The sequence below is a fragment of the Acinonyx jubatus genome, chromosome B3 (genome assembly GCF_027475565.1).
Source record: "Acinonyx jubatus isolate Ajub_Pintada_27869175 chromosome B3, VMU_Ajub_asm_v1.0, whole genome shotgun sequence".
In the NCBI taxonomy this organism is placed as follows: domain Eukaryota; kingdom Metazoa; phylum Chordata; class Mammalia; order Carnivora; family Felidae; genus Acinonyx; species Acinonyx jubatus.
The window spans coordinates 82655607-82675804 of NC_069386.1; positions in this window are offsets into that span (position 1 = coordinate 82655607).

The window sequence follows — 20198 nt, forward strand, 5'->3', positions numbered from 1 at the left end:
ACAATTTATTCTTCCCTACCTAGAAAGTATTTAATTTTCCAGGTGAAAAATTTAGAGCCCACAATGGCTCTCAACGGGGGAATGAGGAGGACAGATAAACTTACAACTGTTAATGAAGCATCATTCTCACAATTCAAAATCCCAACTTAATTGTTAAGCTAAAAACAGGAAATTTTCTCTGTATAATATTTATATTTCTTAGAGCTCACAAAGTTTTTTAAGTTTTTATGTAAATTCAAGTTAACACAGTGTAATTTTAGTTTCAGGTGTACAATATAATGATTCAACACTTGCACATGTCACCTGGTTGGTGTCTATTTGATAAGGTGTTAAAATTTTCTTAAAATCACAATAAGAAAATGTCAATTTTATTTTTATTAAATACAAAATTTTAAACAATTGGATTCTTTTTAGTACTAACTTAAAAGTTAAATTTTATTCTACTTTATCAAAATACTATTTCCCTATTACCATACTCAGATTTCAATACTATCATCCTATATAACTCAGTTCTCTGAATTACATACATAGGATTTATTTTAATGATCTGTGATGTTTAATAAATGTTATATAGCTGTTCATTATTAATTCACAATAATGTAAGTTTAGTAACTTATAATTAACATATTAGTTTAGTGGGGGTCTTTTGTTTTCTTAAGTAGGCTTCACATCCAGCACAGAGCCCAGTTTGGGGCTTGAACTCATGACCCTGAGATCAAGACCCTGAGATCAAAACCTGAGCTGAGATCAAGAGTCTGACACTCAACCAACTGAGCCACCCAGGTGCCCCCCATGTTTAGTTTTGATGTATTTATCATACTTGATCAAATTGATAGCCTATCTAAATTACTTCAAAATTATACCTTTTAAATTTATCCTACACATTTACTACTGAAAGCTTACCTAATGTACTTATTTCATATTTTGATAGCTATATTAATTACTAGTTTATTAATTACTACTTTATTAATTACTACTTCTAGGCTTTTGAGAATGAAAAGCTTATTGCTATATTCAGGAAGTAGTTAAGAATAATGTCATGAAATAAGATTTTGTGTAAAAAAATGGAAAATATTGTAAAGGAGACTATGAAAATTAAAGTACACGTTTATAAAGATAGAAAAAAGAAAACAATGAAATTAAAATCATTTAATTTTTTAGCAATTTAAGTAAATATTTATCAGGCTTTTCTTATGTGCTAAGACACTAGCTTATAGTATACACTATAAATGTAACCTGGCCTTAAAAAAATGTACAATCTTGTAGGGAAGAGATGATGTAAAGACAACGAAAACAAGAATGGTGTGAGTCCTAATGATCATGAGTAATATAATGCAAAAAGAGAAGTAGAAAAGATTAGAAGAAAATATAGTAGGAGGACCCATGATCTGTTCCAAGTGAAGTTATCCACGGGGCATGATTTGAAAGACAACAGAAAGCTCTGCTCCAACATTTCCTCCTGGGTCTCACGATGCAATCCCCTACCCTCCATTAGTTACCCCTCTGGGTGAAGACACAAATTGCCTCCACTTACATGTAAAATGTAAATATGCTAGTTAGGTAGGACGTAATGTTACATTAGTCTAATGTCTTCAAGACATAGTTTAATATTTGAGAAAGCATACTTCCTCATGTATGTAAAAACAAATCTATGACATATGTATTTTTAAAAAGGTTGAGCTTTTCCTGTCTTTTCCTGTCTTCTATTGACTGATCAAGAAAGGCTTTATTTAGGTGGTTTGATGACAGTAATTACTAATTGCTGAAAGAAACCTTTGGGAACCCTTGTTTCTCTCATTTTGCAGCTGAGGAAACTTAAATTCAGGAACTGAAATCTTGGCCTCATGACTCCTCGTCCAGTCTCTTTAGACCACATCGCTCTTTACCTTGGATTCAATAATATCCAATTTTCTTGTATACCCATCTCACACTGTATCTATCAATAAGCTAAAATACCATTTCAAATCTTTCCCAAACTGCTAAAATTGCATAAGGGAATAAGATATATTACTCATGATCAGAAATAATGATTTATTTTTGAGAATTATCCAGGAATTTATTTTTGAGAATGAGGATAACGAGAATCCTAAATTTGAAGAGCTGATGAGTCCTATCTTCATGCTTCAGTTAACCCATCTAACAAATATAAACATTTTATATTCCTTACCTCTAAGGAGCAGTTAATACAAGTACTTGAAGTATAGTTGCCCTGAGCTCTTCTGAGAAAGATGTCCTAGGTGAATATGCAAGGAATATCTTCAACTTCGTAATTCCTTTCCTCAATATCTATATTCGACATCAGTCTCAACCCTCCTATGTTCTCTTTTCAATGTCTTCCTAACTAATTCATGGCATCTGACTTATAAACAATTTCTATATATTGTTCTTTAGAAACAACATGTTTTCCTTAATATCTGAAGCCACTGGCCCAGTGTTACGTTAATGGTTCTAAACCTTAGCTGCCCATTGAAATCACCAGAGGAGTTTTTGAAGAATACTGATACCTGAGCCATACCCCCCAGACCAGTTAAAACAACATCTAGGGGTAGGGACCCAGGCATCTGGAACTGAAAAATCTACTCAGGTGATTATAATGTATTGCCAAGGTTGAGAACTATGCTTAGAGGAGACTGGATTCTTGACACTAAACTGGTAATGTTGGCAAATTTGGGATGCATTTTTTTATTCAACCCCTTGTGATTAAAGCTGTGAAATTATGGGATGGTAGTAGCAGTTGAAAGAATAGTCTATGGCCATCATCATTATCACAATAGTTTACATTTAATGAATGATTCCAGCTTGTGAAGCATTGTGCTAACTAAGGGCTTTAAATGAATCATCTCCCAATTCTCACAACAAACTAAGTATTATTTATTATTTCCATTTTACAGACAAAGCTGTTGAAGCTAACAGAGGTTAATTAAGCAGCATACCCAAGATCATACAGCCCAGAAACAGAAAAACCCAAATTATCAACTCCAAAATCCACGCTCCTTACTACTATTCTATATTTCATGGGATTGATTTGGTAATCTAACTTAGATATAAATTGAAACAGGGAACTTGATCTTATGCACTAAACAATTTAGAACTTACAATGATTAAGAACATATGTTAATAATAAAAGTACTAAAGGACTCCATGAAGAACTTTTAAAATTATCTCAGAGGGGGAAAAGCCTAAGTAAAACACAAAGCCCATCTATAAAAATAATTCTATAAACTAAAAGTTAAAATTTTTGCATGACAAAAGCTACTACAAAGTTGTAAGACAATTTTCAAACTGGGAAAAAAATACATACTTACAACTCACTGACAAAGGCATTTACCTAATATGTAAATTATATACTAAATATATAATATATAAATATATAAATTCTTTTTTTTTAATTTTTTTTTTAATGTTTTATTTCTGAGGCAAAGAGAGCGCCTGAGTAGGGGAGGGGTAGAGAGAGAGGGAGACACAGGATCAGAAGCAGGCTCCAGGCTCCGAGCCGTCAGGCGTGGGTCTCGAACTCACAAACCGTGAGATCATGACCTGAGCCGAAGTTGGTTGCTCAACCGACTGAGCCACCCAAGTGCCCCTATAAATTCTTAATAATAACAAATCACAACCCAAGAGAAACAGAAAAGGAAATACAAATGGCTTTAAAAGACAAAAAGCTCAACCTCACTCATAATAAGAGAAATGCAAATTAAAACTACATTTTTAAGGGTAACATTTTTCACCCTTAGGATTTGCACAGATCACCATCATTTGTTGATAAGTCTACGGGGAAATAGGCACAACTTCTATGAAGGGCAAATTGACAATATTTATTCAAAATTACAAATACACATAGACGTTCCATCCTCTAGGAAGATATCCACAAATATATTTGAGTAGAAGACTATTTGTCTTTGTTAGGAATAGACTAATATTAAAATTAAATATTTTAAAATTAATGGAAATGTCCATAACTAAATAAATGATATGTCCATACAATAGAATAGTATACAAACATAAGAAAGAATGAGGAAGTTGAAAAAAAAGACAAGATGCCTAAAAATATGGGGCACCTGGGTGGCTCAGTCGGTTAAGTGTTTGACTTCAGCTCTGGCGGCCCATGAGTTTGAGCCCCACATGGGGCTCTGTGCTGACACCTCAGAGCCTGGAGCCTGCTTCGGATTCTGTGTCTCCCTCTCTCTCTGCCCCTCCCCTGCTCATACTCTCTCTCTCTCTGTCTCTCAAATATAAATATATTTTATAAATAAAATATAAAAATTTTTTTAAAGATGCCTAAATGTATGTTTGGGAGTTAAATACATATATGCATTTGCTTGATACATAAAATGCATCTGGAAGGATATACAGAAAAATAACACACTAGTTACCTCTGGGAAAAGATTTGTTAGTGGACAGGGATAAAAGGGAGACTTACTGCAGAAGAAAGATGAATCAAAATTTGTGAGATACACAAATTAGATGTAAAGAGGCCAGTCAGGACAGATAACTGATATAATAAAGTGTTTCCCTCACAAATGGAAATAAGTTTAGAACTGCAAATAATAAGTAAAAATGTCTGTGTTAAATATTTTACAGGGCCTAGGACAGTGCCTTTCCCACGATAGGAGTTCAGCACATTTTTGTTAGATGGATATATAAAGTACAAATTTAATTTGATTACAGTGAAAGAAATAGAGCCAGATGGATGGCTGCTTTCATCTTAACCTGGAGATATAATTTATTTATCTATTTATTCTTTAATTTTTTTAAATGTTTATTTATTTTTGACAGAGAGAGAGAGAGAGAGAACACGAGCAGGGGAGGGGCAGAGAGAGAGACAGAGACAGAATCTGAAGCAGGCTCCAGGCTCTAAGCTGTCAGCACAGAGCCCTACACGGGGCTTCAATTCAGGGACCGCGAGCTCAAGACCTGAGCTGAAGTCGGAAGCTTAACCAACTGAGCCACCCAGGTGCCCCAAACCTGAAGATTGAATTTAGATTACACATTACCAAATAGTCTTTCTAGGTCGCTTATGTTAATAATTAGTTTTATACCAATTTACAGACCAAATTATACTATGTTCAGTCAAATAGTTTGTTTGTTTAAAAGACATACAAGGAACAAGTAGAAGATTTTAAAATATGAAATATAGGGTTCTTTTTATTTTTATCAACTGCAAAACTAATTTTTAAGTTTTAGTTTGTAGTAAAATAGCTATCAGATAAAAGTTGCACTAATATTTGCCATCTCATTTATGGACTAATTTCTGTTAATAGTGGAGTAGAAACTACTGGAATATATTTTGTTCCTCTTTTACTTTCCTTTTAGTGCTCAAGCTGTAACCTTCTATCAGATATCATTTTAAAAATGATTTTACAGGGTGCCTGGGTGGCTCAGTCGGTTGGGCATCCGACTTCGGCTCAGGTCATGATGTCGCAGTTTGTGGGTTCAAGCCCCACGTTGGGCTCTGTGCTGACAACACAGAGCTTGGAGCCTGCTTCAGATTCTGTGTCTCCTGTATCTCAGCCCCTCCCATGCTCACGCTCTGTCTCTCTCTGTCTCTCAATTAAAAAAAAAAAAGTTAAAGAAAACATTATTTCATAATTAAAAAAAATTTTTTTTAATATTTTAAAGAGTATATACAACAATGCCTGGAACACACCAGGTACTCAAAACCTAAATAGTAAAGTATTATGATCTTTCATTTTTCTCATATTATTTCCTATATTTAAATAATTAATATTTATAATATTATACTTATAATGTTTATAATTAGGACCATATCTTTTTTAAGATTTAGGACCATATATTTTTCTAACCAACTACTTGTGGTTGAAGCATGATATTAGCATTGTAAATACTGCAAATTTGACACCAATAATGCCATGTATCCATGGACTACCTGGCAATTATGGATGAAGAAAGAGAATTAAGACAGTTAAAATTCAGGGATGCCTGGGTGGCTCAGTTGGTTAAGTGTCTGACTCTTGATTTTGGCTCAGGTCATGATCTGACGGTCATAAGATTGAGCCCATTTCGGGCTCCATGCTGGGCATGGGGCCTGCTTAGGATTCTCTCTCTCCCTCTCTCTCTCTGCTGCTCCCCCACTCATTATCTCTCCCTCTCAAAATAAATAAAATAAAATAAAGTCTTTAAGACAGTTAAAATTCAGAATCCCACTTTTTAGTCCGAAAATATTCTTAATCCTCAGCTGATTTCAATGGCAATAGTGAATAATACCTTTGAACTTTAATGAATGATTTAGCATGTTCAAGCTGGGGTTATTAGCAACTCCTTACATTTTCCAAAATGATTCATCCATTCTACCCCTTCAAGTTGCAAAAATTCATATAGTCATTTCATAATGCATCATCACCTTAACCATATACAACCATAATATATATACAGTCAGAATTAGCATGTATATAGCAAGAGAATGATTATAAATGTACAAAGACTTTTTTCTCATTAGATTGGATCTCCTCAGACCTCCTTGGAGATCTTGCTCAGTCAATCGTCTTCCCTCTATCTAATACCAAGTTCTTCACCACTGAAATCTCTAACCTGAGGCTATGATGTAGTGCAAGTCTCTTTCCTTGGGGGGAAAATTTTAAGTTCATCTCTCTTTATCTTCAGCATTGTTTCTCTTCTTAACCAACATTTTAAAAAGGAAACCTATGCTCCTTATTTCTATTTCTTTATTTCTCAACCCTCCATAGTGTCCCTATAGTCCCCTAAAACTGCTCTTAATTCTGACACCCTAATTACCAAATCTGATGGACTCTTGGCAAGAGTCCACCTTATCAGTCTGTTACTTGACATCCTCTTCTATCTTGGCCTCTGTGAAACACTCTACCCTAGCTCTCTTCCAACCCCTCTAACTTTCCTGAGTCTCCTTGGCATCACCTATTCCTCTTCAACCTATTTCCTAAACCCTGATGTATCTCATCTTTCTGGCATCCATTCTCTTCTCTCATCACTCTTGAGCAAAGCCTTCTCTAAATCAGCATCTCTTCCAGACTATATAAACTGCCCTTTTCTCATTAGAACATAATGTCCTCTAGGGTCTTCTTGTTTCCTTAGGGACTCTACCATAGCTCCTTGAAGGGTTCTGAGATGAGAATGACTCAGAAAATTGACCTTTTATAAAGATTAATCTGGGTGTGGTATGTAAGACTGACTGGATTGAGTAGTGCCTAGAGGGAGGGAAACCAGCTGAAAAGGCACAGAAGTACCACTATGGAATGACAACAGCCTGAATTATTACCTTGACAAAGGAAAGGAAGAAAAGCCAGGAGAAATATTTTGGTGGAAGTATTTAAGGACAATACTTGATGACACATTAAGGAAGGGAGAGGAAATGTCGGAGATGACTCAAATGTCAGACCTGGGAGACTAGACAGGTATTAACATTATTAACAGAAATGGGGTAATCAGTAGAAAAATAGGCTTGGGAGGAAGATAAATCTTTTATTTTTTATTTTATTTTATTTTTTAACGTTTATCCATCTTTGAGAGACAGAGAGAGACAGAGCATGAGCGGGAAAGGGGCAAAGAGAGGGAGACACAGAATCCAAAGCAGGCTCCAGGCTCTGAGCTGTCAGCACAGAGCCTGACGCAGGGCTCAAACCCACGAACTGCGGGATCATGACCTGAGCTGAAGTTGGACACTTAACAGACTGAGCCACCCAGGCGCCCCCCCTCTTTAAAAAAAATTTTTTTTTTTAAGGAAAATAAATCATTTAATTGTAGGCATGTAACATTAAAGCAGAGATGTCCTATAGGGGGAAGGCTGGGCTCTGAAATCAAAAGAGAAATCAAGATTGAGGCTATAAGTCAAGGAACTGTTTCCAGAAATAGGATAATAAAAACTACTAAGTTGATGGATACAGTAGTCCCCCTTATCTGCAGTTTTGCTTTCTGGGGTTCAGTTACCCACAGTCAACCATGGCCCAGGAGCAGATGATTCTCCTTCTGATAAATCATCAGTTGCCTAAGTCATAACACATAGGTCATTCACCTCACCTCACCTCATCTCATCAAGTAGGCATTTTAACTTTTCACATCATCACAAGAAGGGTGAGTACAGTATAATAAGATATTTTGAGGGAGAGAGACCATATACACATAACTTTTATTGTAATTGTTCTATTTTATTATTACTTATTGCTGTTAATCTCTTACTGTGCCTAATTTATAAGTTAAACTTTATCACAGGCATGCATGTATAGGAAAAAACATAGTATATATAGGGTTCAGTATTATCCACATTTTCAGGCATCCACTGGGGGCCTTGGAACATATCCCCCATGAATAAGGGGGGGATTGCTGTATTACTATATAATATTTGTACACAAATATTAATATGTAAATAATATTTGCTAACTAAATAAATCTCTTGATGTTATCTCTTCTATTCCAGTACCCAGCCGAAGTACCAGGATGCCCAAGACACTCACCAGAGCTCTGAAATATCTCACTGTCCCACCATGAGTAAACCCCAGCATTTGCCTTTTCTGTTGCTTCTTCTTGTCATTGCAAGATATTACAGAACATGGTCTTTGATCTTAGGAGCCTTCACAAACACACTAAATTCCTTTTAAGTCATCTCATGTTGATATTCTATTGAACACTCTACAATAGTCTTTGTAAACCTCTTGTCACTTTTCTCAAGCTGCCAACCCATCTTTCCTTCTTAGCCTTACCTTGCTCTTGGCACTTACCTTGCCTCCTAACTTAAATACAGCAGTCCCCCCCACCCCCGCCTTATTCATGGGGGATATGTTCCAAGGCCCCCAGTGGATGCCATTCCATATGACTTCTGTTCTCAACCCAAATTTTCTTTTCTTTTTCTTTATGTTTATTTATTTATTTATTTATTTATTTATTTATTTATTTATTTTTGATAGAGAGAGATTGAGTGAGCAAGCATGAGCAGGAGGAGCAGAAAGCCAGGGAGAGAGAATCCCAAGCAGGCTCCACACTGTCAGCACAGAGCCCAAGGCAGGGCTTGAACTCATGAAGAGTAAGATCATGACCTGAGCTGAAACCAAGAGTCAGACACTTAACTGACTGAGCCATCCAGGCGCTCGTCAACTCAAACTTTCTTCTATTTTCACCCCACCCTTCTTTCTTTTCCCATTGTCTTCTCCTTTCCAAGGCTATCTCTGTGTCTTTGATCACATTTCTTTCAACTTCTAGGACCTTATTCCATGACTTCTTTCTCAAGATCTCCCCACTTCACTGGCTCCTTTCTTTTAAAAAAAAAAAAATTTTTTTTTAATGTTCATTTATTTTTGAGAGACAGACAGAGTGTGAGCGGGGTAGGGGTAGAGAGAGAGAGAAACACAGAATCTGAAGCAGGCTCCAGACTCTGAGCTGTCAGCACAGGGCCCCAAGCAGGGTTCCAACTCACGAACCACGAGATCATGACCTGAAGTTGGACGCTTAACCAACTGAGCCATCCAGGAGCCCTTCACTTGCTCCTTTTTTCTGGCCTACTAACTTATTCAAGTCCACCTTATCTTTAGAAAAATTTTTTCTTTCACTTTGATTTCCTCAGAGCTACCACCTTATTACTTTTTTTTTTTTTTTTTTTGGTGCTACTAAGTAAACTTTACAACTACATGTAGTCTTGATAGTGGTTTGAATTCTTGCTAGAGCTATTTGTATTAGTATGTCCTATATGTTTACGTTAGAGTCTCCAAAATGTAAGTTTCTGTAGGGCAAAAAGCATATAGTAAATTAATCATAAGATGTTTTCAGCTATAACTAATCAAGAAATGGTTGTGAGATTTGGGATGCTGACTTCTGAGAAACAATAAATAATGTAATACTACTTTACCATTATCTGTTTCCAAGGAGTTAAAATTGTAAATGCACTTAGAGTGGTTTTGGTAATGGTTATCTCTTAGTCACAAGTCAGGATTTTTCTGATGTCTATAACAATAGCAATTATACCATTTAAGGCCAAAGTAGGAGTCTTGGGGGGCAATCCCTATGGCAACAAATGTAGATGTTCACATGAGAAGCGGGCAGTCAAGTTTTAAACTTAGAAGGCACCATGAAAACACTACTTTTTTCCATTATTAATTTAGATATAATCAATCTTCAGAAAAGTTATTTACTTTATGCTTTAGAATTTTCTATCAGGAAAGTTGACACTGCCTTCCCCTCTATACTCTATATATACACCTACATTTCTCCTTCTATCCTAAAAAGCTGCCTTTTAGCCCTGTTCTACTATAGCTGCCTTCCTAACTGATGAAGTTAGAGAACATGCCAGAATGTAATGCTATGCATTTGAATCTAAGAGCTAAAGAACAAAATATTTTAAAACTTAAAATTTTAAAGAATTTTTTAAAAAATTTATTTATTTTGAGAGAGACCACACACAAGGTGGGAGAGAGAGAGAGGGAGAGAGAGAATCTCAAACAGGCTCCACACTGTCAGTGCAGAGACCGACATGGGGCTCGATACTGCAAACTGTGAGATCAGACCTGAGCAGAAATCAAGAGTCTACTGCTTAACTGACTGAGCCATCCACGTGCCCAAAACTTAAATTAATTTTTATAACCAACTTTTAGAAAAAGTTATTTTTATAATTTTGCAAAAATATGTCTTTTATGTTATCCTGACAAAATTAAGTCCCCACAGCAAGAAAATATTAAAAAAAAATTAAAGATTGTGATTTGCATTAATGCAAGTTTATTCCTTACAGTTAAGTATAAAAATTCAATTAAAACATCATTCAGAGAGCAACTGCTTGGTATAAAGCACTTTGCCAAGCTCTGAACTTAATATTTAAGTATAATATAATAAAGTCATAACAGCTCAGAGTAAAGCTTTGTGTTACATACATGTCTAGAAACACATTCTATACTGTTATTCTCATTTTATAAAATAGTAAGGCTGAGGTTTAGCAGAGTAAAGAAATTGTTCAAGTTCCCACAGAATGCAAGTGGAAGAGCTGGGGCTTAAATTGAGATTGATTAGATGTCAAAGTCTATTCATCCAACAAATATTTCTTAGTGCTTTCTATATGTCAGTCACTGTTCTAGAGGCATGGGATACATTAGGGACGAAAACAGAAGATCCCTACACTCTTGGGTGTTTATACTCATTAGCTGACAACTCCTCTGTCTTCTCTCTTCCCACAGATCTACACACACACACACACTCTCTCTCTCTCTTACTTTCTCTCTCTCTCTCTCTGTTACTTTTGCAAGATTAATCCTTCTACCTAGGTTGTTGATTTTATCAACTTTATCATAAGTCTCCTTTGAAGCCTGGCTTAATCAATTATTGCTTCTTCCACTGGATCCATTCAACTACATTAAATATACACAGGTCTCATCTTGAAAAATGCCTCTACTTGTCTTACTTCCATTCTTTTTTCTTGTTCCACACCATACCCTAAATTCTACAACACTCATTCTCTCTAACCCTCTGCTACCTGGTTTTCCTTCCACAGATTGTTTGCAGTCCTCATGCCTCTCTGGATTTGTCTACATTTGATGAGGCTGATCACTCCTAGAAACTCCCTCCTTGGTTTCTGAGAAGTCCTATTATGCTGGCTTTAAACGAATGGTGTTTCTACATCCATAAAAGTATCTTTCAGAAGGAAGAAGACCTTCTCCTGTGAATAATGTCATCACAGTGATACATTGGATAAGTCATAAAATTGGCTAATTTTTTTCTGGAAATCATCTAGAGGAATTTTGTCTCTTTGTGTTTTTAAGATCTTTCTAATATAAACAAGACAATACATATTCATATTCATTGCATCATGTATTTCACTGGAAAGCAGAGATAACTACAACTGACATAAAAGACACAATTTCTACCACTCAGAAGATAATTCAAAACTACTTCTGACTCAGAAGCATATATAAGAATTTTAAAATCCTGGATTTGGAGTAATTTAAAGTTAGCACAAAAAATCCCACATAAATCAACTGTATTACAGTTCCATAGTAACAGTGTTTATTATAGTGCCTCTAAATTATTAAGAAAAGATAAAATTATGCTCAATATACTATTCAGGAGTTTGGAATGTGTATACTGTATATATGTGTACACACACACATTTTAAACCTTTCCATTGTGAAATACACTGAACAGTACACAAAATAAATATGTAGCCTAAAAATTTACAAAAAACACCACCTAGGTAAAGAAAGAGAACACAGTCTATACCCTCATGTTTATTAGATTCATCTATGTTGCTACACATAGCTGTAGTTTATTCATTTTTGTTACAATGTGGTATTTTATCCTATGCATTAATAATTTATCCACTTTTTCTCTTGATTAACAATGGATTATTTGCAGTTTTTGCCTATAAATACTCTTGTATATGCCTCTTGGGACATGTGAATGTGTACATAGTAATAGAATTGTTGGGTCATAGGATATACACATTTTTAGCTTTAATAGATAGTTAAATGGTCTTCCAAATTGGCACTCCAATCCACAACATTAGGTAAGTTCCAGTAACTGTCCATCCTCACTAATACTTGGTATTGCCTTTCTTTTTAGCCATTCTGGTGGCTATGTAGTAATACCTCACTGTAGTTTAAATTTGCATTTTCCTGATTGCTTAATGAGGTTAGTTATCTTTTTATATGCTTATTGGCCATTTTGATTTTTTTCTTAGAGGATCTGTCCTCTTTACATTTTAAAGGATTTTGATATTAAGTGGTTAAAATAAACAGAATGATCTTTGTTAGGTGGAAGAGGGACAAAGAACAGCTATTAAAGCTCTTTAATTTTGCTCCTGGGCTCTCTGAGCAAGACAAAAAAAGACCAAAAGCTGCTGTACAGCCACAGAGAGTCATTGTTTCTATGGAGTGAGCTTGATGCCAGCAGATAGAGGGAGAATATTATTTTCTCAGTAGGCTTTGGAGAAATTTATGTTTCAAAATATAATGGAAAAGTTTTGTGGTGTCTAACAGGACAGGGAGGGTAGAACCAGAGGGACCCTGCTCTATCTCATTTCTTCCTAGGCCTCAGGATCAAGAAGGCTTGAGCTCAAAGAATGGACTTCAATCAGTTTCTAGTGGTTTTGGGTAGCAGCAGAGAGTCTCATAACCAGAAAAAATATTTTTGAGAGACATTGTAAGACTCCCCGTAGTCTAAAAGTGAAGCTGCAGTGGGGGCTGAAACGGGAGGGGCAGCTAACCACTGGGTGATCATATATGGGAAATTCACAAATATAGAAGAGTTTCATTTCCCCTCCATGTCAGATTATTGAAGCTTTTTGTAAATTCTGCTCTGTCACATGAGAAGAACTGCAAGACATCTCTACAATAGTTAGGGATAATTAATCACGCTAGAGGAACAACAGGCTGTTGCAGAAAGCAAATGCCTTTGAAGCCTGGGCTTTTAAAATTCCATTTGGCCCATAAAGCCTTGAGAAACAAAGTTTCCTCATCTATAAAGAGTGGAGATAGATTCCAGTCTCATAACTTTAAGGCATACATAATCCATAATATCCAACCCATTCTAGAAAATAGAATGCTATGGAGAGCCTTATTACTCATTTTACAAAGTTAGTATAACCCTGAGAACAAAATCTGAGATAACTTGTACACAAAAAAAGAAAAATATAGACCAGTATCATTTATGAAAACTGATGCAAAAAAATCCTAAATGAAATATCAGCAATCAAATCCAGTAGTATATTAACAGAATAACACACCCTAACCAAGATGGGCTTATTCTAAGAATGTATAGATGGTTAAACATGAAGAGATCAATAAAGAAGTTTCACCACAAAAATGCATTAGAAGAGTAAAAATCCAAGATCACTATGAGAGAGAACAAAAGAGAACTTGATAAAATTCGATGTCTGTTCCTGGTTTGTAAAAAACAAAAGTATATAAATAAAGCCACAATAAAACATAAGCAGCGAATTTCAAACTTAATGTTAAAACTTCAGTTACATTTTCAACAAAATCAGGAACAATAAAAAATCCCCACTATTGTTGCTATTATTTATATCTGTTCAGGAAGATAGCTAAGAAGTGAGACAAGACGAACAAGATATAGATATTTTTAAATAAGAGAAACTTATCATTATGTGAGGATGATCTAATTGTCTGGAAAACCAAGAGTCAACTAAAAAAACAAGCAAACAATTACCACTAATAAGAGAGCTTCAGAAAGATGTTTGTTTACAAGGTAACTTTTTCCATACAGTAGCAGTAACCGTTTGGAAAATGTAAGAAAGATCCCATTCAAAAAGAGTCCAGACTGAGGCCTTTGACTTGATACTTCTTCTGCTTGAAGTATTTCCCCTGATTCTTGTGTGTCTGTCACTCTCTCATCATTCCTGTTTCATCTCAATGTCCTGTCCTTTATAAAGACTTCTCCTAACACTCTTAATCATTTCCAGAGGCAGAGACTGCTGCTCTGTGTGTTCGCATGTGTTTATTTTTTCTCCTGGGTACACAAAATACATTTTCCAGCCTTCCTTGCAGCTAGTTGGGTCCATGTGACTGAATTCTGACCAGTGTAATATGGGAGAAAGCTCCACTTCTGGAACACAGGGGAAAAAACCTTGCAACCACTTCTCTGCTCCCTGTTCTCTTTTCCCACCAACAAAATGAAAATACTCCAAAGACCTAGAGATGGTGGAGCTACAAGAAAGGAAGTAAGAATTAAGGAGTTTCTGTCCTTGAGTCACAGTTTAGAAGAGAATTGCTCAAGGAAGTCACCTTATCAGGAACACCCACATTGGCCTATTACATGAGCAGGAAGTAAGTTTATTTCTTTCAAGTAAGAAGTTTTTGGGTTTTTTATTACAACATTAGACAACCAGACTCACACATTTACTATGTGTCAAATATTATGGCACTTTACAGGCATTAAGTAAGTTAGCTCTTACAAGTCTATTTCCATTTCAGTTTGCTTGCCTAAGGTCACATAGCAACTTGAGTGGTGAAGCCCCAGTTTGTTTTTGGAGCCTTAGCTCTTTACCACTAGGCTATACTGATTCACCAGAGCAAGAACATTCCTGAAAAAGAAGAGGGATGAAGACAACCTTCCTTACCTTACCAGAAGGAAAACGTATTATAAATATCTAAAAACAAAAAAGAATAAACAGGACAGGTGGACACAGAGATCAATACAACAGAACTACAGATAATCCCAACAACATACCCAAATGATTTTTGACAAAGGTGCAAAAGCAAGTCAATGAAGGAAGGAGAGCTTTTTCAATAGATGGTGCGGCCATAATTGGACAGCTACAGGCAAAATAGAAAACCTCAACCTAAAACACATTATCTTATATAAAAATTAACTCAAAATGGATCATGTTTAAATTTAAAACATAAAAAATATAAAACTTTTAGAAAAAGATAAGGGGCACCTAGGTGGCTCAGTCGGTTAAGTGTCTGATTCTTGATTTTGGCTCAGCTCATGATCTCACAGAGCCTGCTTGGGATTCTCTCTCTCCCTCTTTCTCTGCCCCTCCACCCCCTTTCACAAAAGAAAGAAAAAGAAGAAAATTTTCAGATCCTCTGCCCATTGTTTAATCGGATTTTTTTTTGTTAGTTATATGAGTTCTTTAAATATTTTGCTTAAAAAAATTTTTTTTTTACTCTTTTTAAGGTAGGCTCCAGGCCTAGTGTAGAGCCCAATGTGAGGCTTGAACTCATGATCCTGAGATGAAGACCTAAGCTGACATCAAGAGTAGGATACTTGGGGCATGTGGGTGGCTCAGTCGGTTAAGGGTTCAACTCTTGATTTTGATCATGATCTTAAGCTCTGCATCGGGTCCTGTGTTGACTGCAGAGCCTGCTTGAGATTCTCTCTTCCTCTCTTTCTGCCCCTCCCTGCTCTCGCTCTCTCTCAAAATAAATAAATAAACTTTTAAAAAAAATTTTAAAAAAGAGTTGGACGTTGAACTGACTGAGCCACCCAGGTGCACCTAAATATTTTGGATATTTACCTATCAGATGTATGATTGGCAAATATTTTCTCTCATTCAGTAGGTTGCCTTTTCATTTTGTTGATGATTTTCTTTACTTTGCAGAGCTTTTTAATTATATATATAGTGTGTGTATATATAACTGTGTGTGCGCACGCGCGTGTGTGTGTATTAGAAGAAGAACTCTCAAAATTCAACAGTTAAGAAAACCCAGTTAGGGAAATGGGCAAACGACATGAACAGACATCTCACTGAAGAGGATAGATAGATGACAGATAAAACACATGAAGAGATGTTCAATATCGTTAGCCATCAGGGAAATGCAAATTAAAACCACAATGAGATATTGCACACACGTATCAGAATGGCTAAAATAATGAAAGATGGCAAAAACAAATGCTGGCAAAGAGAAATTGAGATCACTCATACATTTCTGGTTGGAATGTAGAATGGTGCAGTCAGTCACTCCGGAAAATAGTTCAGCAGTTTCTTATAAAACTAAAAATGCATTTAGCAATTGCACTCCTGGGCATTTATCCTAGAGAAATGAAAACTTAAGTTTACACAAAAACCTATAACAGCTTTATTTGTAATAGGCCCAAACTGGAAACAGCCCAGATATCCTTCAACGGGTGAATGGCTAAACAAACTGTGGCACATTCACACCACTAAATATTACTCAATAATAAAAAGGAACAAACCACTGGTCTAACAACTTGGATGGATCTCAAGGGAATTATGTGGAGCAAAAAAAATCTCAAAGGGTTACATACTGTGTGATTCCATTTATATAACAATCTTGAAATAACAAAATTACAGAGATGGAGATTAGTTTAGTGTTGCCAGGAGTTACAAATGGGGGTGACAGGGGTTAGTGTGAGCTTTGTGGTGATGGGACAGTTCTATATTTTGATTGTGGTTGTGATTACATTAATTACATATGACAAAATTTCATAGAACTTTATATTCACGCACACGCACACACATGCACACACAAGTGCATATAAAATCTGAATAAGCTCTACGGATTGTACTGATGTCATTTTCCTGCTTTTGACACTGTACCCAGGTTCTGAAGATGTTGCCATTGGAGGAGACTGGGTGAAGGGTACATGGGACGTCTCTGCACATTTTTTAAACAACTTCCTGTGAGCCTATTATTATTTCAAAACAAAAAGTTTGAAATGTTGCACAACCCACAGGTGGAAGCTTACAAAATGAAATTTTAGAGTCCATGGTATGCCAGGCCTTTACTTGGACCTCCTTGGAAGCTTTTTACAGGGAAAAACACTCTTTTTTTTTTTAGTTTTGAAGGAGAGACAGACAGAGCATGAGTGGGGGAGGGGAAGAGAGACAGGGAGACACAGAATCTGAGGCAGGCTCCAGGCTCTGAGCTGTCAACACAGAGCTCAGGTGGGGCTCGAACTCGCCAGCCATGAGATCATGACCTGAGCCGAAGTCAGACACTTAACCAACTGAGTCACCCAGGTGCCCTACAACAGTACTTTTAACATGCACACGCGGGCGCGTACACACACACACACACACACACACACACACACATACACACACACACATATGGATTCATTGTCCAATCCGGAATGCAAGTTTTCAATTCTAAATTGGCATACTATCATGAACTCCCTTTCTATCACAGACGACTCCCACCATTTTCCCCTTTAGTGAATCAGTGAACCATTTTTTAATTTCTTGTTTGTGTTGTCTTGCCCTGGAGGTAAATAAACTCAGTTCCCCTTTAAGAAAAGGGAAGGGGCAACAGACAGACAAATCAATGGAGCAAAAGAAAAAGTCCAGAAATAGCCCTAGTATAGGTAAGAATTCAGAATACAAAAAGATAGGATTTTGAAGCACTGGAGGAAGATGGATTAGTCAAAATGGTATTGAGTCAACTGGTAAAATATTTAGGAAAAAATTATGTCTATCCTAGGATAGACATGAAATAAATATTATATGAAAAAGAAAACACAAAAATACAAAGCCATATTATTCTGACTTGAACGTCTACTACTAAGAGAAAAAATTTGTAAGTATTATATAACCTCGGTGTGAAAAAAGACTGCCTAAGCATGATACAATAGGTAGAAATAAAATGGAAGAGACTGATACACTTAACTATATAAAAATAAATTTTTTTACAAAAAATAAAAATAAAGAGCAAATGGAAAACTTACAGAAATATTTATGATAATTATGACAGGTACAGGTTTAATATCTTTTATAGGTAAAGAGCCCTTAGAAAGAAAAGGAAAAAAACCAATAGAAAAATGGGCAAAGGACATAAAACCCCTTATAAAAGAAAAAATACAAATGACCAGGCATTAGGAGAAAGATGTTGTCTCATTAGACATTAGAGATATGGACACCAATTTTCATTTTTTAATCCTCAAGGAATAAATTTTGCCCACTTTTTTTTACTAAAATTATATTCCCCAGAAATTTTGAGTATTGTTGGCAAAGATTTATATACAAGTGTCCATCAAAGTTCTATTTATATTAGTAAAAAGAAAACAGTTCAAATATTTAGTAAGAAGGGATTAAATAAATTATGGTAAATCCAAACAGACTACTGTACTGACATTAGACATGATGTTATAGAAGTGTGTTTTATTTCCATGGAAAGATATTTTTAATATATGATTCAAACGAAAAAAGAAGTTACAAAACAGTATGCATGATACGTCTTAAAGGTATATCAAAATTTTAACTGGCCAGCGTTTATTTCTGGATTGATGGGTTAATTGGTTCTTTTAATTTTTATTTTAAACATTTTCTTTATTGTTTTGACTTTTCTGTAATAGGCATATATTGTTTCTATTATAAAAATAAAAAGTAAGGTTGGCTGGGTTCTGTTTGTCATTAACTACTGCAACTCAGTAATTTTTATGACAACCAGAAGACAATACATCAGTAAAACTTAAAAAAATTTTTTAAAAATGTTTATTTATTTTTGAAAGAGACAGAGAGTCACAGTGTGAGGGGGGTAGAGGGGCAGAAAGAGAGAGGGAGACACAGAATCTGAAGCAGGCTCCAGGCTCTGAGCTGTCAGCACAGAGCCTGACATGGGGCTTGTACCCACAAACCAGGAGATCATGACCTGAGGTGAAGTCGGATGCTTAACTGACTGTGGGTCACCCAGGCACCCCATCACTAAAACTTTATGTTAGGTCTGTGAAAAAGTGTTGTTTACAATAGGCACAATGAAATAGTTTGTTTTTGGCAATATTGTAACATACGAAGAATACAAAATGCAAGTATGGATCCCCCTCAAACACCACCATCCCAGTCCCTAAAGTTTGGTTGATTGCACCTGTCTCCACACTGCTCTTGTAGCTCCTGCAAACACAACTGAACATCACATTCTTCCTGCTTTCCCAATTCTCTCTGTTGAAGATATTGGCAATTTCATACACAACAACACAAGGGGAAATGGATTCAGAAAAATCATTGCTGTAGTAAATCAACTTGATCATTATATCTATTGTCTAGCAAAGGTCAGATGACCCTAGGTATTGATAATTTCTCAGTCTTCTAACTGCTTATTTTGAATGAGATAAGTTGTTACCTTTCACAGAAAGTAGTAAGCACAGTGTCTGCCCGCAACAGGCATTTGGTATTGTTCTCTCTTCCCTTTCAGCAGTATTCCTACTTATAACAAGAGTCTTTCTACACAGCAGCAAAATCAAAATTAAAGTGGTCAGTGTTGTCATTCACTCTCCCACTGAGAGTTGGACTGATCATGCCTTATCCATATAACCTGACAGACCACTTTTCTACTTCTAGGATTTGATGTTCATTTAACTTGATTTTACCTTTTTTTAAATGCTGGGTGCACATTCAGTGTAATGTGATATGGGCCCAACAGTCTCTAGAAAAATGTCCCAGCGGCCTCCCCTGAAAGTTACAGCCCCACTCACATATTTCACCTCTATTCCTATGTTGTTTCTGTTCTTCCCCAGAGCTCATGTAGGCCTTCTGACCAAATTCACTAAAGAAAACTCCCTCTGAGGCCTGTATGCTACAGCAACAGCAACACTTGGGGCAACACGCAGCTTTTCTAGGAAGGTCCTGCATCATATGGTGGCTCAATCCCACTCACTTTGAAAGTAAGGCTGTCTGGGACTTGCTATCTATGGAGTGTTTAGTCTCTGTCCTTTCTATGATTCAGCTTCCCAGTAAAAAGCATATTCTCTCTGTTGTAACAAAGTAGTAAGTTTTGTTTTAGCCTGAATATTGCTGCTCTGGGTTTTGAATGGCT